Source organism: Mobula birostris, chromosome 26 (assembly GCF_030028105.1).
Source record: "Mobula birostris isolate sMobBir1 chromosome 26, sMobBir1.hap1, whole genome shotgun sequence".
In the NCBI taxonomy this organism is placed as follows: Eukaryota; Metazoa; Chordata; class Chondrichthyes; order Myliobatiformes; family Myliobatidae; genus Mobula; species Mobula birostris.
The window spans coordinates 10,251,542-10,278,437 of record NC_092395.1 but is presented as its reverse complement, the minus strand read 5'-3'; the positions used below and the strand labels follow the sequence as shown (position 1 = coordinate 10,278,437).

Sequence of the window (26,896 nt, the reverse complement as noted above, 5' to 3'; positions counted from 1 at the left end):
AGGTGCAGGAGTTTCTGAACACAGGGTGACTGACAGGAAACCAGGAAGAGGAACTTTTCCAGGTAGCAGCAAGGCACGTGAAAACACAGTAACTGTGTCGGTGTAGATATGAGGTGCGGAGTGTAAGTGTCGAGAGGCAGTGTATGGGGGGGTGAAGGACTCTGAGGGTCTGTGGAGAGGAGTGTGTCGGTGTAGATATGAGGTGCGGAGTGTAAGTGTCGAGAGGCAGTGTATGGGGGGGTGAAGGACTCTGAGGGTCTGTGGAGAGGAGTGTGTCGGTGTAGATATGAGGTGCGGAGTGTAAGTGTCGAGAGGCAGTGTATGGGGGGGTGAAGGACTCTGAGGGTCTGTGGAGAGGAGTGTGTCGGTGTAGATATGAGGTGTGGAGTGTAAGTGTCGAGAGGCAGTGTATGGGGGGGTGAAGGACTCTGAGGGTCTGTGGAGAGGAGTGTGTCGGTGTAGATATGAGGTGTGGAGTGTAAGTGTCGAGAGGCAGTGTATGGGGGGGTGAAGGACTCTGAGGGTCTGTGGAGAGGAGTGTGTCGGTGTAGATATGAGGTGCGGAGTGTAAGTGTCGAGAGGCAGTGTATGGGGGGGTGAAGGACTCTGAGGGTCTGTGGAGAGGAGTGTGTCGGTGTAGATATGAGGTGCGGAGTGTAAGTGTCGAGAGGCAGTGTATGGGGGGTGAAGGACTCTGAGGGTCTGTGGAGAGGAGTGTGTCGGTGTAGATATGAGGTGCGGAGTGTAAGTGTCGAGAGGCAGTGTATGGGGGGGTGAAGGACTCTGAGGGTCTGTGGAGAGGAGTGTGTCGGTGTAGATATGAGGTGCGGAGTGTAAGTGTCGAGAGGCAGTGTATGGGGGGGTGAAGGACTCTGAGGGTCTGTGGAGAGGAGTGTGTCGGTGTAGATATGAGGTGCGGAGTGTAAGTGTCGAGAGGCAGTGTATGGGGGGGTGAAGGACTCTGAGGGTCTGTGGAGAGGAGTGTGTCGGTGTAGATATGAGGCGTGGAGTGTAAGTGTCGAGAGGCAGTGTATGGGGGGGTGAAGGACTCTGAGGGTCTGTGGAGAGGAGTGTGTCGGTGTAGATATGAGGCGTGGAGTGTAAGTGTCGAGAGGCAGTGCTCGGGGGAGAAGGGCCTTGTTTTGTGCCGGCAGCACAATGCAGCATAACAAATTATTCTCAGTACAATAAATGTGTATTAATAAATAGGGCAAAAGAGGAAGAGTGAGGTTGTGTTCATGGGTGCACAGACTAGTCAGAAATCTGATAGCAGAGGGAAAGAAACTATTCCTAAAACGTTGACTGTGTGTCTTCAGAATCACATCTCTCCACTTCCGCTTGTCTTGAAACCCATTAACCTGTCCATCAAACAGACACATCCTATAAAATACACCTACGTGACCTCTGCCCCTACAAACCATTAATATGAACAGGTTATATTACTGTTAAATGTGAGATCCACTTCCCCAGTAAATCACTCTCTCTGCACGTCACATTAATTTAATTAAAATCGAGTGACCAACGCAAAGCTCAGTGACGGCACATCCCATCTGCAGTAAGATGTCAAAGGCATGTGGTCTGGTTTCATAGAACACACACTCAGTGCCCACTGTATCAGGTACCTCCTATACTGTACCTAATAAAACAGCCTCTGAGCGTGTGCTCATGGTCTTCTGCTGCTGCAGCCCATCCGCGTCAAGGCGCGATGTGCTGTGCGTTCAGAGGTGCTCTTTTGCACATCGCTGTTGTAACACGTGATTATTTGAGTTACTGTCACCTTCCTGTCATCTTGAACCAGAGAGGTTATTTCTCTTCTGACCACTCTCATCAGCAAGGCGATTTTGCCCACAGAACTTCCATTCACTGGATATTTTTCACACCATTCTGTATAAACTCTAGAGCAGGGGTTCCCAACCTTTCTTATCATTATTCCCTACCATTAACTGAGGGGTCCATGGACCCCATGTTGGGATCCCCTGCTCTGAAGATTGTAGTGTGTGAAAATCTCAGGAGACCAGCAGTTTCTCAGATACTCAAACCCCCCCATCTGGCACCAACAGTCAAAGTCATTTAGATTACATTTCTTCCCCATTCTGACATTTGATCTGATCGCAACTGCATCTCTCGACCATGCCTGAATGCCTTCACGCATTGATTTGCTGCCACATGATTGGCTGATTGAATATTTGCATCAACGAGCTGGTGTACAGTGTACCTAATGAAGTGACTATGAATGTAGAACAGTCCAGCAATTGACAAGCAACTCAGCCCACAATGCTCAGTCCTCACCATATGACTCTTGATTGTCAGATTCCATCTTATACAGAGAAATTACTACACTGCTGCAGGTATCTCCTTCTGATGAACATTAAAAATCTGACAGTAATATTAATCAGAAAACAGAAATCTCCCAGTACAACACACACAAGGTGCCGGAGGAGCTCAGCAGTCCAGGCAGCATCTATAGAAAAGACTACAGCTGACGTTTTGGGCCGAAACCCTTCGGCAGGACTGGAGGAAAGAAGTGTTTAAAGGAGTAGAGGTGTAGATTTAAAAGCTGGGGGGAGGGGAGAGAGAAACACAAGGTGATAGGGGAAACCTGGAGGGGGAGGGATGAAACAAAGAGCTGGGAAGTTGATTGGTGAAAGAGACAGGAGGCCACGGAAGAAAGAAAAAGGGGGGAGGAGCACCAGAGGGAGGCGATGGGCAGGCAAGGAGATAGGTGAGGGAGGGAAAGGGGGATGGGAAATGGTGAAGTGGGGGGCATATACCAGAAGTTTGAGAATTCAATGTTCATGCCATCAAGTTGGAGGTGTATAAGGTGTTGTTCCTCCAACCTAAATGTGGCCTCATCATGACGGTGGAGGAGGCCATGGATGGACATATCAGAATGGGAACGGGAAGAGGAATTAAAATGGGTGGCCACTGGGAGACCCCGCTTCTTCTGGCAGACGGAGCGTAGGTGCTCGGCGAAGTGGTCTCCCAATCTACATCGGGTCTCAGCAATATACAGGAGGCCACATCGGGAGCACCGGAGACAGTATATGACCCCAACAGACTCACAGGTGAAATGTCGCCTCATCTGGGAGCACTGTTTAGGGCCCTGAATGTAGTGAGGGAGGAGGTGTTCTCCCAGTACCTTAGCCGACAGTCAACCTTCATATCCGACACTAAAGTAAACATTAACTGGTCACTAACCTCACTGCCGTTGCAATTTATGTTGACAGCAGCAACCTCGAAGTAATCATGTAAATCAATCAATGATTTTCCATTCTGTCGGGACAAGGTGAGAGAAACTTTCCTCAAACTTATAATTAAGAGAGATTAGTTTTATTTGTCACATGTACATCAAAACATGTTGGGGTGGAGGGGTGGAGATGCATCTCTACCAAAGGAGGTGTAAGGCACTCCTTCTCTCCGCTAGTCTGCAGGTAACCCTTGGGCAAAGTGTAGCCCCCCCGACCTCCCAATCAGAATTTATTAATTATTGTTTCTGAGGAAGTAAGGAAATAGACAGACGAAAGCAAAAGTTCTGTGAGAAGACAGTAATTTTTGTATTGGTTTATTAAGCTGGCAGTGTGGAGAAATGTCTCTACCAAAGGAGGTGTAAGGTGCTCCTCCCTCTGCTGGTCTGCAGGTCGCCCTTGGACAAGGTGTAACACTTGCAGTCACTCCTCCTCCGAGCAGGGTCACGAGAAGCCATGGGAGCAGGTGGTGGATGGTCATATCACAAATCCTGGTTCTGCGACCACTGACGCCAGGCAGACGATCTCTGAAGAGTATTGATAATGGCTGGGGTCACCCGTCTTGTAAAGACACTGTCCAGAAGGTGGCAATGGTAAACCACTCTGTAGAAAAATTTGCCAAGAACAATCATGGTCAATCAAACACACAGAGGAAACCCACACAGTCACGGGGAAAATATACAAACTCCTTACAGACTGCCACGGGAATTGAACGCTGAACTTAGAGCCATTTATATAAAGCGCGCCACTAACTGCTACACTACCATGTCATAGAAGGAGGCCATTCAGCCTATTGGGTTCATGCCTGCTACTAAGGAGCAATTCCATTCATTTCATTCCTCCACTTCTACCACCTCCTTGTAACTTATTCTCAATTTCCCATTGATTCCCTCGGTCATTGTACCTAAGGGATAATTTACTAAAGCCCACTCACTCCACAAAGAAAGGTTTGCATTTATATAGCTCCGATATGTTCTTCACAGCTAATGAAGAACTTTTAGAATGTAGTGTCTATGGTAACAAAGGAAGCATTTGTAACTGGCAAGATCCAGCAAGCGACAATGTAACATTGACCAGGTAGTCTGATTAGGGAACATGAGCAGAACCTATGGCACAGGGGCACCTCTTTTACACCCCTTGGCAACTCTGCCTGGGATCTGTAAGATCTGACCCAGCGTAAGTCTCCATTTCACGGCTGGTAAGAAAGGCAGCAGCAGATTCAGCTTTATTTATTACATGGACGCCGGAACATACGGGGAAATGAGATTTGCATTAACAACCTACACAATCCAATGATGTGTAAGTGTCGCCACACTCTCGAGCACCACCACTGCATGCCAACAATGCCCCAGCAAACTGGCATAAAGTGGTACTTGTTCAGTATGGAATGGGGGGGTCTTGATTTTGCAGGTTGGGGCTACATCTTAAACCCACAATTTTTTTTGGATGGGAGAACAGCTGATCAACTCCATTTATCCTTTGTGCAATGACTTGGACACACACACACATTTTTTTGTGCTTGCGTGACGGCTGTGTTGAACACGTTAGACCGTTCCGGTTATCACTTCCAGGTGGACGTGTGACCTCCTGGAAATTGCCCGGCCACCCAGGACTCGTATATTTTGGCTCAATTAGCAGCTGCCCCAATTAGCCCAAGTTTCATGGAAATAGTTAGAAAGGTATAAAAAGACAAGCTACCGTTTCACCGAGTAACAAATTATGTATTGAAATGAAATAATAAATGAAATAAAAATGAATAAAAAATAAATGAACTAATTCGAACACTACTAATGCTACTACAGTACAATAAAAACTGTGTAGTAGTTCCTAATAGTTATTGATGGAAGAATTCATCCAGTGTATGCCATATATGGGGTGTCCATGGAGGGGTAACACCACTGGTGAACGGGCTTGTCGTGTCTGTTCTGGGGCAGCTCACTCACCTTTGGTTCCCACCAGACACTCAGCTCTCACCTGTGGCTCCAGGTAGCTGCCTGCATATGACAGCAACCACACCCCAGCACACCGCTTTGACGGGGGGGGCTAAACCAGGTGAGGGCAGCCGGCAAGTCTCACTCCCGGGAAAAACAGGGACATGCCTGTTCCAACATGTGAGGCCGGCTCTGGTGGACTGGGCAGATCCAACAGCCGGGAAGGCGGTTCTGCGATGCTTCATGGAGATGGGGTGGCAAGGCACAGAAGTCATGATCAATCACTGCAACCAGAGCAGAGCCCAGTTCGTGACGACTGCTTGTACTTCTGGATCCTGACCAAGCAGATGGACTGGTTAACCTGAATCCACTGAAGACCCAATGATTGGCCTCCACAGCCATCTATGGCAATGATTTCTACAGATTTATCAACCTCTGACTAAAGAAATTCCTTCTCATCTCCATTCTAAAGGTATGTTCCTCTACTCTGAGTCTGTGCCCTCTGGTCCTAGACTCTCCCACCTCGGGAAACATCCAGAGGTGGCTTTTTAATATCTCATGCCCATGCCCACTCATTCCACAAAGGAAGGTTTACAGTTATGTAGCACCTTTGGTTTTCCTCACAGCCAATGAAGTACTTTTGGAGTGTAGTGTCTTTGGTAACATAGGAAATGTTTGTACATAGCAAGATCTTGCAAGCAACAATGTGTGACTCTGTTTACGTGTGACTGGGGTGTGTGAGGAAACCAGAGCACAGGGGAACCAACCAGGTGACTGGTATAGTGTAGAAACTCCACCCCACACACAGACACAGACACACACAAACAGACACACACACACACACACACGCACACACACACACACACACACACACACACACAGACACACACAGACACACAGACACACATACACACACGCACACACACAGATACACACACACACAAAACACACAAACACACATGCACACAATACACATACACACACACACACAGACGCGCGCACACACACACACACACACACACACAGACAGACACACACAGACACACAGACACACACACACACACGCACACACACAGATACACACACACACACAAAACACACAAACAACACACATGCACACAATACACACACACAGACACAGATACGCGCGCACACACACACACACACACACACACACACACACACAACACACATACACACGACAAACACACACGGCACACATACATACAGACACACACACACACACACACACACACACACACACAACTGGAAGTTGGAATTGTACATAGGGCTGTGAGACCATAAGATCTTTCGAATTAAGCCATTCAGCCCATCGAGTCTGCTCTGACATTCCATCATGGCTGATTTACTATCCCTCTCAACCCCATTCTCCTGCCTTCACCCTGCAACTTAGATGCCCTTACAAATCAAGAACCTGTCAACCTCCACTTTAAATATACCCAATGACTTGGCTTCCACAGCTGTCTGTGGCACAGGTTCACCAGCCCCTGGCTAAAGAAATTCATCCTCATCTCTGTTCGAAAGGGAGTTCCTTCTATTCTGAAGCTGTGCTCTCAGGTCCTAGACTGCCCCGCACTCTCCACATCCCCTCTCTCAATATTCGACAGATCTCAATGATATTCCCCTCCCTCCCTTATTTTTTCTGAACTCTAGTGAGTACAGGCCCAGAGCCATCAAACACTCCTCGTTTCATACGTGGGACCTCCTCTGGACCCCTGGTAATGTCAGCATACCCTTTCTGAGATAAGGGCCCCAAAACTGCCCCTGAGACTCCGAGTGAGACAGGAGTGCTGACCGATGTACCGCCATGTTCAGTTTCACAGCAGCTCTCTTCACTGAGGAGAGGCGTTCTTCAGGAGTCTGTTTCAAGCCACATGCAGAGATCACTGACCCTTCGATCAGCTAGCATCTTGCCCTCTCGTACCATGGGTATCTATGGAACCAGGTCATCACATAGAGATGGCCCAGGGGGTGGCTGTGACTCCCCTCACTTCCATGGCTGCCTTTTCAATAGTTGTACCACGTTTGCCATGAAAAGTATTCTTCAACTGTTGACTCACTTCCCCGAAGTTGGGGAAAGATGAGCAGTCGGGACAAAATCTCAACAGCTTCCATTTCAGCGCATGGATCTGAATGCTGACGCCATATCATTACTTTTAATGTTTCCCTTGTGAATTTCTCTCAGGACATGGAATACTGTTTGCAGCACATAATGAAAGACTGTCATCCCCAATGCAAGGGAAGCTTTTTCAACCTTTTGACTACATCACAGGAAGTGAATACACACAGCAAAAATAATACTGAATCACAAAATAAGCAAAATCTTATCCTCCTACTTTTAATATCCCTTGGGTGACTTCCGGAATTTCTTTCCTGTTACACTTGAGATAGGAGCCGAATTAGGCCATTCACCATTCACCAGTCTGCTCACCATTCCATCATGACTGATTCATTATCCTTCCCAACCGTAACTTTTGACGCCCTGAACAATCAAGGATCTGTCAACCTCCGCTTTAAGTCTACAGCAATGACACAGCACAAGATAGTCCTGGAGATTTTGCAGTATTGGCTGTTCTACAGAAATATTTCCTGTTTAGATTCAGTTCAGATTCATTTATTTAGCATACGTACATTGAAGCAAACAGACTAAAGCGTGGAGGAAGATTGAGATATTGAGGCGAACGCAGAAGGCGAGTGACGGTTCAGTGCCGACTGCCTGCCTTTTGATCGCTGCCAAGAAGGAGTCTGTGAGCGGCCTGTTGCTGTGGTTGGCAGGTGGGTAGGTCTCTCTGCCTCATGTGGTGTCCCCCTCTTTCAATAAATGTCGGTGTTATTGGAGGATAGTATCGTGGTTCTGCGCTTGCGGATTGGACCATATGGATTGTGGACTTCGTTCAGACTTGTGGTTTTTATATCCTGTGTTTTTTTTATCACCTGTTCCTTTTCCATTTTGTTGTGTGAGGGGAGGACATTTGGGGATTGAAGTTCTGTTAGCTTTTTTGTGTGAAGAAGGGGTTGTTTTTTGGGGACCAATGTTTCTGTTCTCTGTTGTGTGGCGGGGCAGCGAGATTTTGGAGGGGGCTGGTGATCAAGCTGCCATTTTTTTTGTGGGAAGGGGTTTGTTGTTTCTCTCTGAATGATTTTCATGTTCCTTTTTCGTTCCATGGCTATCTGGAGAAGACAAGTTTCAGAGTTGTATATGGACACATGCTTTGATAACAAATGAACCTTTGTACAGTGAAGTGCATCACATGCCACATGTTCCCCCTTCCTTTCCGGTTCCGATGAAGGGTCTCGGCCCGAAGCATCGAACGTTCATTCCTCACCACAGATGCTGCCTGACTCATTGAGTTCCTCCAGCATCTTGTGTGCTGCAATGAAGTGCCTCATTTGTGTTAACAACCGAAATGGTACCATGGTAGCGTCTTGGTTAGCGCAACGCAATTTCAGCTTGGACCATCGGGAGTTCAGAGTTCATTCCCAGCGTCCTCTTAAAAGAGTCTGGACATCCTCCATTTGGAACATGTGTGTTTTCTCTGGGTGCTCTAGTTTCCTCCCACAGTCCAAAGGCGTACCAGTTGGTAGGTTAACTGGCTATTGAAAATTGTCCTGGGGTTAGGCTGGGGTGAAATTGGGGGTTACTTGGTGGCAGGGCTCAAAGAACCAGAAGGACCTATTCCGTGCTGTATCTCAATTAGTAGAAAACAACCTAAGGATGTGCTGGGGGCAGCCCGCAAGTGTTGCCACACATCACGACACAAACATAGTGTGCCCACCCTGCTCAGCAGAACAACACAACAAACAAACCAAAGCAACAGCAAAACAAGCTCCTTTCTCACCCTTCTATCCACCCGCCCACTCACACCTCCAACACATGCCTCCAACCCCAGGACAGGCCGTCTCCAGGCCCTGGACTCTCAGGCTTATAGACCTCAGGCCTCCAACCCCAGGACAGGCCGCCTCCAGGCCCTGGACTCTCAGGCTTATAGACATCAGGCCTCCAACCTCCAGACCCTTTCATCTGATAAGTTTCATTCTCAGTGTTTTACTCCAGAGGTGGGTCTCCAGTTGGCACAATCTTACCCCTTTTCTATACTTGTGATCGTATCAGTGATAAGCAACCATTTTATGCCGGATTGCAAGATCAAGAGATCTCTCTAGCATTTCAGTTCAGTTTCTCTGTCTGCCCGCACAACCAAGTCTGATTATATAAACCCTCCTTGCTACACCAACACTTGTTTTCAGCATGCACTTCCTGCCCACATCACACCTACTTCCTGCAATGATTTCCCCATCACAGATTACTGTCTTGATGGAACAGAATTTGGTTTCTTTTGACAATGTATATCTGTGGCCTTGAAAATGTTGCGATGCTACATTACACGACAGAACAGCTTCTACTGTTACACTGCATTTATCCTCAGGAATGTCTCTGGAGGTACAATCTTATGTGGAAAGTTGCATTCTGAGCTAATTAAAGTATATGGGCCAGAACAAATAATCCATGTTGAAATATTGCAAATGTTGTAAGAAGCTGCGTTGATAACATCGAGGGAATAATGGGGCAGATGGGGCCCGACTGCCGTGGTTGGCAGCTCATCTAGGAGAAGGAAAACCACCAATACAAACTGGAGAAAATCTGCAGATGTTGGAAATCCAAAGCAACACACACAAAATGCTGGAGGAACTCGGCAGGCCAGGCAGCATTTATGGGAAAACGTACTGATCGTCGTTTCGGGCCAAGACCCTTCGGTAGGACCCTCTGCTGCCTTTTGGCTATACCCACTCATGGGGAAGGCTTTGGAAGTAAACCCCAAGGGAAAATTCCAGAGCTGGAATCTCTAAGGCAGTCCAATGTTGAGTTGAGTGCTGACTGACAACTCTTGTAACGTTGCTGGTACCAAACTGTATCGGTCTCTGCCATTCCTTTGCATTCAACAGCTGCGTGGAGAGGGGGAGCCTGCTACACGGGGAACAGCCTGCTCCCCGTATTGTACTGCCCCGGCTTGTGTATCCACTGGTGGCACTGAAACAGCTAGGCCACAACATCCACCATCGACACCAACCAACGAAGGATCTCCTCAGTGAATCATGATAAAATCATGTCCTGTTTTGTAAAACTGTAAATTTTGTGAGTAAATTGTATCTTTGACATTGGCAAAAAGTCACTTCCAACATCTTAAACAAGAGAGAATCTGCAGGTGCTGGAAATCTGCATCCTGATGAAGGGTTTCAGCCCGAAGCATCAACTGTTTACTCTTTTCCATAGATGTTGCCTGGCCTGCTGAGTTCCTCCATCTTCTAAACTAGTGCAATGTAGATCCTATCAGTTCTGTTCTAGTGTTATCTCAATCAGCAAATCACCCACATCAAACCAACTGCTAAAACTTAAAAACATGCTTTGGGCTTGTACAGAAGACTGACAGTTCTTCTCTGCAAGCAGAATACTGCTGCTTATTTGGAATGTCTGAAGAGTAAAGAAGCGATACTCTCCTTTACATCAGTAAATTGGATGATCTGAGCTGAGAGAACAGACAGATTTCAGTAGATTGGGAAAAGTCTTTCGCCGTTTTAAATCTGTAAACTGGATGACAAAACAGATAGATTTCAGTAGCTTGGAGGTTATTACTTTGCAGAAGTTTCTATTAACTCAAGGTTACGAAAAAAGGGAATAATCTGGACTCTGACTTGCAGGGGTTCCCAAACTTTTTTCTGCCGTGGACCAAAACCATTAGGTAAGAGATCTGTAGACCCCAGATTCACTTACCATAAGACCATAAGATATAGGAGCAGAATTAGGCCATTTAGCCCATCAAGGCTAATCCACCATTTCATCTTGGCTGATCCAATTTTCCTCTTAGCCCCAATCTTCTGCCTTCTCCCTGTATCCCTTTATTCCTGACCAATTAAGAATCTATCAACCTCTGCCTTAAATGTACGTAAAGACTTGGCCTCCACAGCTGCCTGTGGCAAAGAATTCCACAGGGTCACCATTTTCTGGCAAAAGAAATTCCTCCTAATCTCCATTCTAAAAGAATGCCCCTCTATTCTGAGGCTGTGTTCTCTGGTCTTAGACTCTCCCACCATAGGAAACATCCTCTCCACATCCACTCTATCAAGGCCTTTCAACATTTGATAGGTTTCAATGAGGTCACCCCTCATTCTTCTTAATTCCATTGAATAAAGGCCCAAAGCCATCAAACGCTCTTCATATGACCAACCATTCAATCTTGGAGTCGTTTTCATGAACTGCTTTTGAACCCCCTCCAGTTACAACACATCTGTTCTAAGACAAGGTGTCCAAGACTGCACACAATACTCCAAGTGAGCTCTCAGCAGTGCTTTATAAAGTTTTTAGATTAGATTATGAGGACACACAGTCCTGTTTTAGTGTCATTTAGTAATGCATGCATTAAGAAATGATACAATTTTGCTCCAGTGTGATATCACAGAAACACAAGACAGACCAAGACTAAAAAACTGACAAAAACCACATAATTATAACATATAGTTACAACAGTGCGAGCAATACTGTAACTTGATGAAGAACAGGCCATGAGCATGGTAAAAAATGTTCAAAGTCTCTCGAAAGTCCCACATCTCACGCAGACGGGAGAAGGAAGAAAACTCTCCCTGCCATGCCCAACCACAATCCGACTCTGAGTCGTCGGAAAACTTCGAGCCTCCGACCAGCCCTCCGACACTGAGCACCGAGCACCATCTCTGCCGAGCGCTTCGACCCCAGCTCCGGCCGCCAGCAGCAAACAAAGCCAAGGATCTGGGGCCTTTCCTCAGGAGATTCTCAATCACACAGCAGCAGCGGCAGCGAACCGGGCATTTCAGAAGTTTCTCCAGATGTTCCTCCGTGCTTCTCACGGCTGTCTCCATCAAATCAGAATTATCCACGGCCCCCTATTTAACAAATACGATATCATTTCACCGGAGAGGCTGTTTCAACATTACATCCTTGCTTTTATATTCTCATCATCATCATCATCATCATCAGGTGCCGTGCCCAGTTTGAGCTGTGACTGCCACGGCCCACACACTCCTCTTTCGGGTCAAGTGGATCAATTCATTGGTATTCATTTCCAATTCTCTGGCTGCTGTCTCCATCATTTGTCTTTGTCTTCTTCTTGCTTTCTTCCCTTCAATCTTTCCCATAATTACCGTGCATTCTAACTCCTCTTTCCTAATCACATGTCCAATGAAGTTATGTTGCTTTTTCATGATCTCATACATTATTTCTTTTTTTGTGTTTGCTCTGTTCATGACATCCTCGTTAGATATTCGTTTCGTCCATAATATTCTTTGCATCCTCCTCAAAAACCACATCCCTGCTGCTACAATTCGTTTCCTCATGTTACTAGATATTGTCCAACATTCAGAGCCATATAACATAACTGGATAGACATAACATTTCAGTACTCTGAGGCGGGTTGTCATGCCTAGTTTAGTATTGGTCAGTATACTCTTCATTCTCGTAAAGGAGTCTTTTGCCATCCCTATTCTTCTTTTGATGTCCAAGTCGCACCTGCCATCTGATGTCACCCAGCTTCCTAAGCAGCAAAAGTTCTGTACTTGTTTTATGTCTTCCCCATTTATTCTCAGCTTGCAGATAGGATTCTCCTTCTTTTTGGATATCACCATACATTCTGTCTTTTTGCAATTGATAGATAGACCCATTTTTGCACTTTCTTCAACAATTATATCAAGTAAGTTTTGTAGTTCTTCCTCCATACTTGCAATTAACACAGTGTCATCTGCATATTTGAAATTATTGATGCTTTCACCACCAACTTTGATTCCAAAGATGTCTCTTATTTTTTGTAATATTGTTTCACTGTACACATTAAATAAATCAGGGGAGAAAACACACCTTTGTCTAACGCCTCTCTTGATTTTCATAAACTGACTCACTTCTCCATCTATTCTTACAGCGGCAGTTTCTTCCCAGTACAGATTTCTGATTAGGCAGAGGTCTTTCGAATCTAGATCTAGAGTTTTCTGTAATATTTCAAATAACTTATTGTGCTTCACTTTATCAAATGCTTTTGTGTAGTCGATAAAACAAACAAACAAATCTTTTTGCACTTCAATAGCTCATTCTGATAGTATCCTTAACATCAATATTGAGTTTCTTGTACCTTTGTCTTTCACAAAACCACATTATTCTTTGCCTGTTTCAGCTTGTATCTTACTTTTAGCTCTTGCCATCAAAATTCTTAGAAGTATCTTGGTGATATGACTCATTAAACTTGTGGTCCTATATAACTCACATTCTGTTGCTCCAGCTTTCTTAGGAAGAGTGATAAATACTGATATATTCTATATATTTTATATTCTCGTCCTCTCAAAATGAATGCTAACATTGCAATTGCCTTCCTCATCACAGACTCAACCTACAATTTAACCTTTCGCGAATATGCCACAAGGGCTCTCAAGTCCCTTTGCCAGGGCCGGTTTTAGTGGGGTTGGGGCCCCTGGGCTGGAGGCTCTGATGGGCCCCTGCCGACACCGTAAAATGCTGCTGTACTAAGCAAAAAAAGGCAAGAACAAGAGCAAAGGTCTTACTTGTCTACATATCAAGGCTGTGGACCAAGATATTCGTTTAGTACAATACGTAGGCTATAAACTTACAGGCCTTAAGAAGGAGGACAGAAAGTAATGCAGTTTCTTAGTTTGAATCTGCATCTAAAGCACTCAAAAATTGACCCGGGCTTAGTTGGCTTAGTAAAGTTATGAGGGAGATGAAGTATGATGTACCCAATCTTAAATCTTTATTTAGCTATTGCTGCACATACCGTAGGCCTTATTTCTCAAACAATGCCAAAGCATTTTTATCTAGGTGTTTTTCTCAACCGTGTGTTCTGAGAAAGTAAAATGGAAATGAGAGACAAAAAGGCCAAGAGGGATGGCACTATGGTAAACTAGGAAACTTGACAATACTCCAACAATCCTTTTGAAAAATGAGATCTAGTACATACTAACTTATTGCTGTGCTGTGTGGCTTGCAGAGTAAAGACCACTTATTACTTACTAAGATTGTAAACAGTCAACTATTAGCCTATTGCCACAGAAACAGGAACAGCACTGACACACAAGCCTAGATATTTACAAAGTCAGATGCTTGTTTTTCAAAATTAAAGCCTAGTTCTTCTGGACTTCTTTGCAGCAAAGTCCTTGATCAGATCACTAAAATTCAGTTTCTGAACAAATTAAACTTTCAAGTGACATCAGAGTAAAATAACTCAGCCTGTCCTGTCCCATTGTGGATCTGAGCCTATGTAGTTGCCGTTATCAGGCCTGCCAAATATGTCACTGGAGCCTCGGATAGCCAGTCCTCTCTTGACCAAAAACTTCACAACCACCAACACTCTTCTCAATACGTCGGTCCAGTAGACGCACTCTGACTCGAACTGCTTTTGCAGTTCTGTATCTATTCTTCCGCTGTCAGATGCTAGTGTAACATAGGTCAGTATCGTTTTCCTGTGGTGTTCGCTATTTTCACGCTCTCCTATGCGCTCAGCGGCATGTTTCCAGTTGCTAAAGCCAGTTTGGAAGATGGACTGACAGTTACCATCACTGGAGATGCGGCACGCAAAACAAAACACACAGCCGGTGGGAGGGGAATGTAAGAGCCATTGCCTTGATATGTACTCACCATTTACCAGCTTGCGTTTGAAGTGAAATTTGGAGAAAAAATGACGCTGCTGTTTGTATACTCGTTCCGAAGCTTTGATATCCACATCCTTATTCTGGCAGGACTCCGGCCTTTTCTTAGCCCAGTACGCTCGGACTGAATCATCGAACGTTTCCTTTCCCCAGCGAGCAGGATCAGCGCTGTAAGGATCCTCAGTAGCAGTAATGTTAACATTAATGGCGGCCCGACTTGGTTGTTCGGAGGCCCCTGTGGTCGGGAATCCCAAAGTCATGCTCTCTGCCTCTTCAACGTTAGCTGCTGACTGTGGCAAGGACAGTGGTCCTGTGCTAACGCTGGTGCTAGCGCTAACTGTTGAACAAGTCTCCATTTGTCCACCGGTCTCAGACTGTGACAAGAGCGATGGTACTGCTGCATCGTCGAGAACAGGTTTAAAGAATTCTGTCAATTTCAATGTCTTTTTTAATGCTTCTTTCTCATGGTCCGCTTTTTCTTGTTTCTTTTTTCTTTTCTGTGCTCCACTCTCGTTTTTTTTTGTCCGCCATGATGATAGCGACCTACTTTGGGCCCCTGGGCTGCAGCCCAGCCTAGCCCTGCCTAAAGTCCAGCCCTGCCCTTTGCACCCCAGTTTTTGTATTTTCTCTCCATTTAGAAAATATCCAACACTTTCATTTCTTCTACCAAAGTGCATAACCATACACTTCCCAACACTCTATTCCATTGGCCAATTTTGCCCATTCTTCTAATCTGTCTGTCCTTCTGTCGCCTTTCTCAAAGGTGCCTGCCCCTTCACCTATCTTCATATTGTCTGCAAACTTTGCAACAAAGCCATCAATTCCATCTTCCAAATCATTAACATATAACATAAAAAGAATTGGTCCCAACACAGACCCTGGCACTGGCAGCCAACCAGAAAAGGGTTCATTTCCATACTGTTCATACTAATCAGTCCATTGCAACAGCGCATTGAGGTAGTACAAGGGGAAACAATAACAAAATGCAGAGTAAAGTGTGATATTTACAGTGAACGAGAAACGAATACTGTATCTGGAACAAGATGCTTAAAGAGGAGTGGAGACAGATATAATTACAATCTTTAATAGGAATTCAGACAGCCATGTGGACAGGAGTAGAGTGATATAGGCCTAATGCATGCAAAAGGGCTTGTGGTCAAAGGCGTTCTCCTGGAAGAACTTTGCTACGTGGGATAGGTATGCCGGCAACGACCAGCTGACTGGGGCGTTGCGTGGGAGTGGGGCCAGACCCATCCTTCGTAGCCAGGGTGACAAGTAGAACCTGGGCACATAGTGGTACTTGGTGCCCACATACCTGGGCTCTACACACAACCTGATGCAGCCACATACGAAGCTGGCCATCAGGGTGAGGGCGACATTGGGGACGTTCTTGCCCCCGTTGTCCAGGGACTTGTGCATGGCGGTCCGTCTCACCCGCTCCATCTTGGATCCCCAGACGAATCTGAAGACAGCTCGGGTGATTTCCGAGCTGTAGGAGCGGGGGACGGGCCAGACCTGCGCCAAGTACAGCAGCCCTGAGAGCACCTCACACCTGATGACCAGGTTCTTGCCCGTTATCGACAGGGAGCGCCCTCCCCACAGTCCCAGTTTCTGTTTCACCTTGGCAGTCCGCTCCTGCCAGTTCTTGTTGCACGCCTCAGCCCCTCCGAACCAAATCCCCAACACCTTCACGTGGTCGGACCTGATGGTGAAGGGGACGCTGGATCGGTCGGGCCAGTTGCCAAAGAGCATGGCTTCGCTCTTTGTGCGGTTGACCCTGGCCCCCGACGCTAGCTCGAACTGTTCGCAGGTGCCAATCAACCTGCGAACTGACCTCGGATCAGAGCAGAAGACGGTGACGTCGTCCATGTACAGGGAAGTTTTCACTTGGGTCCCTCCACTGCCTGGCAGCGTCACCCCTCTTATGCCCTCATCCCTCCTGATGGCTTCCACAAAGGGTTCTATGCAGCAGACAAACAAGACAGGGGAGAGGGGGCAGCCCTGCCTGACTCCAGACCTGATGGGGAAGCTGTCTGTTTCCCACCCGTTGACCTGGACTGCACTACGGATGTCTGTGTAGAGCAGTCTGATCCAATTCCGGATTCCCTCCCCAAATCCCATTTTGGAGAGCACGTCCGCCATGTACGTGTGCGATATCCTGTCGAAGGCTTTCTCCTGGTCCAAGCTGACCAGGCAGGCGTCCACCCCCCTGTCCTGCACGTAGGCGATGGTGTCCCTCAGCAGCGCGAGGCTGTCTGAGATCTTCCTGCCCGGTACAGCACAGGTTTGGTCCGGGTGGATCACCTGTCCCAGAGCAGACTTGACCCATCAGGCAGTGGTCGGCACGAAGTGTCCTGCAGGCACTGCAGGAGAAGGACGTGATGGACACAGTGGGGTGGTTCCCTGAGCAGACTGTCCAGTTCATCTGGCAAAATGCCTCATCGCCAGATCTCACCAACAGGCACCAAGACCTCGCCTGGCTGGCGGTGAGAGGGGCCCTCCCAGTCAGAGCCCTCCTGTACGCCCGGAACGTCATCTCCGCACCCCACTGCCCACGGGAGGACTGCAGTGAGGAGGAGTCTGTGACCCACCTCTTTGCACACTGCCAGTTCGCAAAGAGGGTGTGGAGGAGGATGGACGGGCTAGTGTCACGTTTCATCCCCAGCAGCTGCGTGACAGAGGACTCTCTGATCTACGGGCTGTTCCCGGGGACGCACACGGAGACCAACATCCGGTGCTGCTGGCAGATCATCAACTCGGTGAAAGACGCTCTTTGGTCAGCCCGAAACTTGATGATCTACCAGCACATGGAGATGTCCGTGGGAGAATGCTGCCGACTGGCACATTCTCGGCTGCAGGAGTACGTGCTGAGGGACGCACTGAAACTCGGTGCAGACACCGCAAAGGCCCGGTGGGGAAGGACCACAGTTTAACGTTCATCACCCGTAGGAGAGGGAGAGGTTGGGTGGGGAGGAGACCTACCCTCATCAGTGGTGTGGACAGATAATCAACATGGTGCCCAAGGAGTGGGTGGAATTGTTAATTTGGGAAAGTATTAGAGCCATTGCCTGCCTTTATTGTTGAAAATTTTGATTGTTAATAAGTCTTAACTCTTGACCAAGGGTTGAGAGTAAACGCATGATTTACTGTAAACATCTTTCATTTGTAAATGAACAGAGTCAACGCAAAATTTTTATTGTTAATAACTGTATTGAATAAGGACTCACAGTCAACGAATGGTTTTCTTTTCTTGTATGTAATTATTTTTATTTTGTAATATTTCTGAATAAAGTATTTTTGGAAAAAAAAAGCAAAAGGGAGGCGCACGGGGACGCGCACGGAGACCAACATCCGGTGCTGCTGGCAGATCATCAACTCGGTGAAAGACGCTCTTTGGTCAGCCCGAAACTTGATGATCTACCAGCACATGGAGATGTCCGCGGGAGAATGCTGCCGACTGGCACACTCTCGGCTGCAGGAGTACGTGCTGAGGGACGCACTGAAACTTGGTGCAGACACCGCAAGGGCCCGGTGGGGAAGGACCACAGTATAGGTTTCTCCACCCGCGGGAGTGGGAGGGGTCGGGTGGCGGGGAGTATAGCCTTCAACAATGATGTGGTAAGGTGAACAACTGGAGGGCCACATGGGTGGCCATAAGTATGGATATGTACAGACCATAATGGAAACGTATGTAAAGGATGGAAAGTTATTGAATGGTTTATTGTAAATAATTTTATTTTTGAATAAAGTATTTTCTGAAATTTAAAAAATGCAGGCAAAAGGGACAGTTTATTAGGTACACCTGTACACCTGCTTGTTAATGCAAATATCTAATCAGCCAATCGTGGCAGCAACTCAAAGCATAAAAGCATGCATGCATGGTCAAGAGATTCAGTTGTTGTTGAGGCCAAACATCAGAATGGGGAAGAAATATGATCTAAGTGACTTGGACCATGGAATGATTGTTGGTGCCAGATGGGGTGGTTTGAGTATCTCAGAAGCTGCTGACTTCCTAGAATTTTCACCCAGAACAGTGTCTGGAATCTACAGAGAGATGTGTGAGAAACAAAAAAAAAAATCCTGTGAGGAGCAGTTCTGAGAGTAAAAATACCTTGTTGCTGAGTGAGGTCAGAGGAGAATGGCCAGATTGTTTCAAGCTAACAGGAAGATGACAGTAACTCAAATAACCACCTGTTACAACAGTGGTGTGCAGAAGGATATCTTTCTCAGAACGCACCACACATCGAGCCTTGAAGTCCACAGTAGCAGCAGACCATGAACATGCACTCAATGGCCACTTCACTAGGTACAGGAGGAGGTATCTAATAAAATGGCCACTGTGTGTATATCTTTGTATTGACACTGATACAGTCAGCACAACATTGTGTTGAGAATATGCGTTCAGAATGTGAAAGAAAATCCTCCAGACCTCAAGGAGAAGTTGAGCAATGAAAATGTGCAAAGTGTGTCATGACTGGTTCAAGTGGAAAGTAAATCACGAGAGTGGCTATATTTCATTAGAAGTTTGAGAAGACTTGGTATGTCACTAAAACCACTTGTAAATTTCTACCGATGTAAATATGGAGAGTATTCCAACTGGTTGCATCACCGTCTGGTGTTGGGGGTGCTACTGCACAGAACTAAAGCCAGCTGCTGAGAGTTGTAGACTGAGTCAGCTCCATCGTGGGCACTGGTCTCCGTAGTATCCAGGACATCTTCAAGGAGCGATGCCTCAAAAAGGCGGCGTCTGTCATTAAGGATCTCCATCACCCAGGTCATGCCTTGTCCTCATTGCTACCATCAGGAAGGAGGTATGGGAACCTGAAGGCACACACTCAATGATTCAGGAACAGCTTCTTCCCCTCTGCCATTTGATTTCTGAATGGACATTGAACCCTTGGACACTACCTTATTAATTTTTAATTTCTATTTTTGCACTACTTATTTAATTTAACTATTTAATATAATACTTACCATAATTCACAGGGTTTTTTTTCCCTTCTATTTTCATGTATTGCATTGTACTGCTGCTGCAAAGACAACAAATTTCATGACTTTAAACGTGATCCTGATTCTGCAACAAACAAGAGAAAGTCTGCAGATGTTGGAAATCCGAGCAACACACACAAAATGCTGGAGGAACTCAGCAGGCCAGGCAGCATCGGTGAGGTACTGTCGACAGTTCAGGCCGAGACCCTTCAGCAGGGCTGGAGGAAAAAAGATGAGAGTGGATTTTAAAGGTGGGGGGAGGGGATGGAGACGCACAAGGTGGGGACAGGCGAAACCGGGAGGGGGAGGGGTGAAACAAAGAGCTGGGAAGTTGATTGGTGAAAGATACAGGGTTGGAGAAGAGGGAATCTAACAGGAGAGGACAGAAGGCCATGGAAGAAACAAAAGGGGGAGGAGACCAGAAGGAGGCGATGGGCAGGCAAGGAGCGGGAAAAGGGGAGAGGGTGAAAGAGTTGGGTGGGGGGGCATTACCAGAAGTTTGAGAAGTCACTGTTCATGCCATCAGGTTGGAGGCTACCCAGATGGAATATAAGTTGTTGTTCCTCCAACCTGATTGTGGCCTCATCGAGGAGGCCGTGGATAGACATATCAGAGCGGAGTGATGAACCAGCGACTCCTTTGCTTGTACCTTTGGAAACAGCCCTATTTCCATCGTTAATATCTCTATTTTTCCCTTTCAGGGTTCTTTCAAAGACCCTGACCTGGAGTTACACGCTGACTTCGGTTCTTTGCGGGAATGGGACCCACTCTCGGAGTTTCATGACTGGCCGTTGTTCGGCGCACCAAGGGCTCGGCCTAAGTATTGGCTCGGCTTTGGAAGCCTAGGATCTCGGGGCTCTGGAGACGGGCAGATCAAGGGTCGGTGTCACGACAGGAGACCCGTGTGTCGTCGGGGGAGTCAGAATATCTGCGGCTGTGTGCCCAGAGACTCGTGACTTGCTAGCAGGAAGAAGCTTAAGAATGAAATTAGGAGAGCCAGAAGGGGCTATGAGAAGGCCTTGGTGGACAGGATTAAGCCAAGGCATTCTACAAGTATGTGAAGAGCAAGAGGATAAGACATGAGAGAATAGGACCAATCAAGTGCGACAAGGAAAAGTGTGTATGGAACCGGAGGAAATAGCAGAGGTGCTTAATGAATACTTCGCTTCAGTATTCACTGCAGAAAAGGATCTTGGCGATCGTAGGGATGACTTGTAGTGGACTGAATAGCTTGAGAATGTAGTTGTTAAGAAAGAGGATGTACTGGAGCTTTTGGAAAGCATCAAATTAGATAAGTCACACACACAAAAGTTGCTGGTGAATGCAGCAGGCCAGGCAGCATCTATAGGAAGAGGTACAGTCGACATTTCGGGCCGAGACCCTTTGTCAGGGAATCTCTTCTTTCAGTTAGTCCTGACGAAGGGTCTTGGCCCGAAACGTCGACTGTACCTCTTCCTATAGATGCTGCCTGGCCTGCTGTGTTCACCAGCACTTTTTGTGTGTGTTGCTTGAAATTCCAGCATCTGCAGATTTCCTCGTGTTTGCGTTTTTAAATTAGATAAGTCACTGGGACCGGACTGGATGCACCCCAGGCTACTGTGGGAGGCAAGGGAGGAGATTGCTGAGCCTCTGGCAATGATCTTTGCATCTTCAATGAGTATGGAAGAGGTTCTGGAGGATTGGAGGGTTGCGGATGTTGTTCCCTTATTCAAGAAAGGGAGTAGGGGTAGCCCAGGAAATTATAGACCAGTGAGTCTTACTTCAGTGGTTGGTAAGTTGATGGAGAAGATCCTGAGAGGCAGGATTTATGAATATTTGGAGAAGCATAATATCATTAGTCAGCACGGCTTTGTCAAAGGCAGGTCGTGCCTTACGAGCCTGATTGAATTTTTTGAGGATATGACTAAGCACATTGATGAAGGTAGAGCCGTAGATGTAGTGTATATGGATTTTAGCAAGGCATTTGATAAGGTACTCCATGCAAGGCTTATTGAGAACGTAAGGAGGCATGGGATCCAAGGGAACATTGCTTTGTGGATCCAGAACTGACTTGCCCACAGAAGGCAACGAGTGGTTGTAGACGGGTCATATTCTGCATGGAGGCCGGTGACCAGTGGTGTGCTTCAGGGATCTGTTCTGGGACCCTTACTCTTTGTGATTTTTATAAATGACCTGGATGAGGAAACGGAGGGATGTGTTAGTAACGCAAACACGAGGAATTCTGCAGATGCTGGAAATTCAAGTAACACACATCAAAGTTGCTGGTGAACACAACAGGCCAGGCAGCATCTCTAGGAAGAGGTACAGTCGACGTTTCAGGCCTAGACCCTAGGGTCTCGGCCTGAAACGTCGACTGTACCTCTTCCTAGAGATGCTGCCTGGCCTGCTGTGTTCACCAGCAACTTTGAGGTGTGTTGGATGGGTTAGTAAGTTTGCTGATGACACAAAGGTTGGGGGTGTTGTGGATAGCGTGGAGGGCTGTCAGAGGTTACAATGGGACATTGATAGGATGCAAAACTGGGCTGAGAAATGGCAGATGGAGTTCAACCCAGATAAGTGTGTGGTGGTTTATTTTGGTAGGTCAAATATGATGGCAGAATATAGTATTAATGGTAAGACTCTTGGTAGTGTGGAGGATCAGACGGATCTTGGGGTCCGAGTCCATAGAACACTCAAAGCTGCTACGCAGGTTGACTCTGTGGTTAAGAAGGCATACAGTGCATTGGCCTTCATCAATCGTGGGATTGAGTTTAAGAGCCGAGAGGTAATGTTGCAGCTATATAGGGCCCTGGTCAGACCCCACTAAGAGTACTGTGCTCAGTTCTGGTCACCTCACTATAGGAAGGACATGGAAACCATAGAAAGGGTGCAGAGGAGATTTACAAGGATGTTACCTGGATTGGGGAGCATGCCTTATGAGAATAGGTTGAGTGAACCTGGCCTTTTCTCCTTGGAGCGACGGAGGATGAGAGGTGACTTGACAGAGGTGTACAAGATAATGAGAGGCATTGATCATGTGGATAGTCAAGGGCTTTTCCTCAGGGCTGAAATCGTTAGCACGAGAGGGCATAGTTTTAAGGTGCTTGGAATTAGGTACAGAGGAGATATCGGGGGAAGTTTTTTACGCAGAGAGTGGTGAGTGCGTGGAATGGGCTGCTGGCGGCGGTAGTGGAGGGGGAAATGATAGGGTCTTTTAAGAGACTCCTGGATGGCTACATGGAGCTTAGAAAAATAGAGGGTTATGGGTAAAACCTAGGTAGTTCTAAGGTAGGGACATGTTCGGCACAGCTTTGTGGGCCGAAGGGCCTGTATTGTACTGTATGTTTTCTATGTTTCTAAAAAAAAGCGAGGTGGTGCACTCTTAACATCGTAAACCAGTGAGTTGTTGTTGTGTCTTCCCTCTCGCTGTGAAAACAGAGACTCCTCTTTCTTTCCCTTATTAGGGAGAGAGAGAGCCTGAGGTATGTCAAATGCCGGGTGAAACGCTAAGTTTTTGGAGTACTGCAAGTCTGTGTCTTTGCTGTTGCCTTGCTGACGCTTGCGTGCCCGGTAGCGGGTGCCAATGCTTCCTTTTGTCGATGGGGGGAGGAGGGAATTGTTGCTCGCTGCCGCTTATGCGTGGGAGGGTAGAGCTGGGGGGGACTTTGGGGTTCTAACTGTCATTCATTCTTTGGGGCACTCCTCTATTTTCATGGATGTTTGCGAAGAAAAAGCATTTCAGGATGTATATTGCATACATTCCTCTGACATTGAATGTATCTTTGAAACCTTTGAATGGGAAGTGGAATGAAAATGGGTGGCCACTGGGAGATCCTGCTTCTTCTGGCAGTCAGAGTGTAGGTGCTCAGTCTACGTTGGGTCTCACTGATATACAGGAGGCCACACCGGACACAGTAAATGACCTCAACAGACTCACAGGTGAAGTGTCACCTCACCTGGAAGGAGTGTTTGGGGCCCTGAATGGTAGTGAGGGAGGAGGTGTAGGGACAGGTGTAGCATCTGTTCCGCTTGCAAGGATAAACGTCAGGAAGCAGATTGGTGGGGAGGGACAAATGAACGAGGGAATTGCTGACATCTACCTTGCTGAGGCTCAGCGGCAACCCGCAGACACCTTCTCTTTCTTACTCCTCGAACAGGACCCCACTACGGATCGCCAGGCCATTGTCTCCCACACCATCACTCACCTTATTTGCTTTGGGGATCTCATAACCACTGCCATTGACCTCATAGTTCCCTTAACCTGCACCTCTGGTTTCTACCTCCTGCCCAAGATCCACAAACCTGCTGGACCAGGTAGACCCATTGATTCAGTTTATTCCTGCCCTACTGAATTCATGTCTGCACATCTCAGCTCTGTTTTATCCCCCCTAGTCAATCCTTTCCTACCTGCATCCATGACACTTCACACACTCTGGATCTTTTCAATAATTTCAAGTTCCCTGGCCCCCAACATCTTATTTTCACTATGGATGTCCAGTCCCTGTACACCTCCACCCACCAGGAATGCCCCAAAGCTCTCTGTTTCTTTCTGGACACCAGACCCAACCAGTTCCCCTCCACTACCACTCTCCTCGGTCTCGCCGAATTTGTCCTCACTCTAAATAATTTCTCCTTTGGCTCCTCCCACTTCCTTCAAACAAAAAGTGTAGCCATGAGCTTTCGCATGGGTCTCAGCTATGCCCGTCTGTTTGTCGGCTACATGGAACAGTCTATGTTCCAAACCTTCACTGGTGACCGTCCCACACTTTTCTTATGCTACGTCAATGACTGCATTGGTACTGCTTCCTGCACCCATATGGAGCTCGTTGACTTCATCAACTTTGCCTCCAACTTCCACTCTGCCTTCAAACTTACCTGGTTTATTTCTGACACCTCCCTCCCCTTTCTTGATCACTCTTTTTCTATCTCTGGAGATAGCTTGTCTGTTGATCTTTATTATAAACCCATGGACTTTCACAGCTACCTGGACTATATCTCTTCCCACCCTGTTATTTGTAAAAACATCATCCCCTTCTCTCACTTCCTCCATCTCTGCTGCATCTGCTCTCAGGATGAGGCTTTTTATTCCAGATGAAGGAGTTGTCCTCCTTTTTCAAAGAAAGGGGCTTCCCTTCCTCCACCATCAACGATACCCTCAGCCACATCTCTTCTATTACATGCACATCTGTTCTCACCCCATCCTTCCGCCACCCTTAGGAATAAGGTTCCTCTTGTCCTCACCTACCACCTCACCAGCCTCTTCATACAGCACATGATTCTCCAGAACTTCCGCCATCTCCAGTGGGATCCCACCACCAAGCACATCTTTCCCTTCCCCCCACTTTCTGCTTTCTGCAGGGATCACTCCCTACCTGATTCCCTTGTCCATTTATCCCACCCCACTGATCTCCCTCCTGGCACTTAAAATGGGGGTCATTTACTGTGTTCAGTGCTCCTGGTGTGGCCTCCTGTATATCGGTGAGACCCAACGTAGATTGGGAGACCACTTCACCGAGCACCTACGCTCTGTCCACCAGAAGAAGCAGGATCTTCTAGTGGCCACCTATTTTAATTCCACTCCCCAATCCCATTCCCATTCCGATATGTCAATCCATGGCCTCCTCAACTGTCTCGATGAGGCCACACTCAGGCTGGAGGAACAACACCTTATATTCCGTCTGGGATATACAGCCTCCAACCTGATGGCATGAACATCGATTTCTTGAACTTTTGGTAATGCCCCCCCCCCGAAGTCCTTCACCCTCTCCCCTATTCCCTCTCTCACCTTATCTCCTTGCCTACTGAGTCGCCTCCCTCCGGTGCTCCTCCCCCTTTTTCTTCCTTCCATGGCCTTCTGTCCTCTCCTGGTAGATTCCCCCTGTATCTCTTTCACCAATCAACTTGCCAGCTCTTTACCTCACCCATCTCCTTCCAGGTTTCACCAATCTCCTTGTGTTTCTCCCTTCCCCCCCACCTTTTAACTCTACACCTCACCTTTTACCCCAGTCCTGATGAAAGTCTTGGCCGGAAACGTCAACTGTACTCTTTTCCACAGATGCTGCCTGGCCTGCTGAGTTCCTCCAGCATTTTGTGTGTGTCACCTACCACCCTGTACTTCTTCCTCTCCTCCCCCCCCCCACCTTCTAGTCCTGACCTCTCACCTTTTACCCCAGTCCTGATGAAAGTCTTGGCCCAAAACATCGACTCTTTTCCACAGATGCTGCCTGGCCTGACGAGTTCCTCCAGCCCTTTGTGTGTGTTGCGCAGATTATTAAACATTGGAGATTGACGTGATGGGTGTGCTTCCCCTGTCCGGCCAGTTGGTGGCAGTGTAACCCGCCATCATGGTGAACAACCGGACTAGACCACAGAAACGTGTCCAGCTTCATCCATGATCTTAGCTACATGTTTAGTGCTGAGGCTCTGGAAAACCATTTCAGTGTGAGAGCCACTTTAACCCCTAAACTCTAACATTGTTTATTATTCCATAATGGCTGCTTTCTTTTTACTTTTTAATATTTTTTCTTCTTCTATATTATGTATTGCATTGAACTGCTGCTGCTAAGTTAACAAATTTCACGACACATGCCGGTGATAATAAACCTGATTCTGATTCGGATTCTTTCTCTCCTTATATTTCACGTTCTGCTTCACATTACCTAAAGTTCAGCCTGACCCTGTCTTAATATATCACTCCCCCTCTCTCCCCTTCTCCTGCCCGCTCCTTATCCCCACCCTCTGTCTTACACCATCTCTCCCTCCGTCTGCATATCCTCTCCCTCCCGATCTACTGTCTCCTCCTCTATCCCTCCCTCCGTTACCCTCCGCCTCTCCCCTCATTTTCCAAGTTCCTCTTCTTCTCATCTTTCCTTCCTTATTTGCCTGAATTTTTTTTATTGCATATGTCCTCGTTCAATTTTCTTTCAGTTTCTCACTCGCTCCTTCTCTCTCACTCTCTCTCTATTTCTATCTATCCACCTAAGTCACCTTACATCAAGGGTTCCCAGTCTGGTGTCCACAGACCCCCTTGCTTAATGGTATTGGTCCAAGACATAA

General features: G+C 47.0%; 1 long non-coding RNA gene across 1 annotated transcript; it reads right to left on the bottom strand.

Moving 5' to 3' along the window:
• Positions 1 to 3,565: 3,565 nt before the first annotated feature.
• Positions 3,566 to 26,125, bottom strand: LOC140188138 (uncharacterized). The gene is made up of 3 exons (XR_011883225.1): positions 26,002 to 26,125; positions 19,847 to 19,902; positions 3,566 to 3,848 (listed from the first exon to the last, which is right to left on the bottom strand). It is a non-coding gene; the product is annotated as an uncharacterized lncRNA (long non-coding RNA).
• Between the last annotated feature and the right edge of the window lie 771 nt (positions 26,126 to 26,896).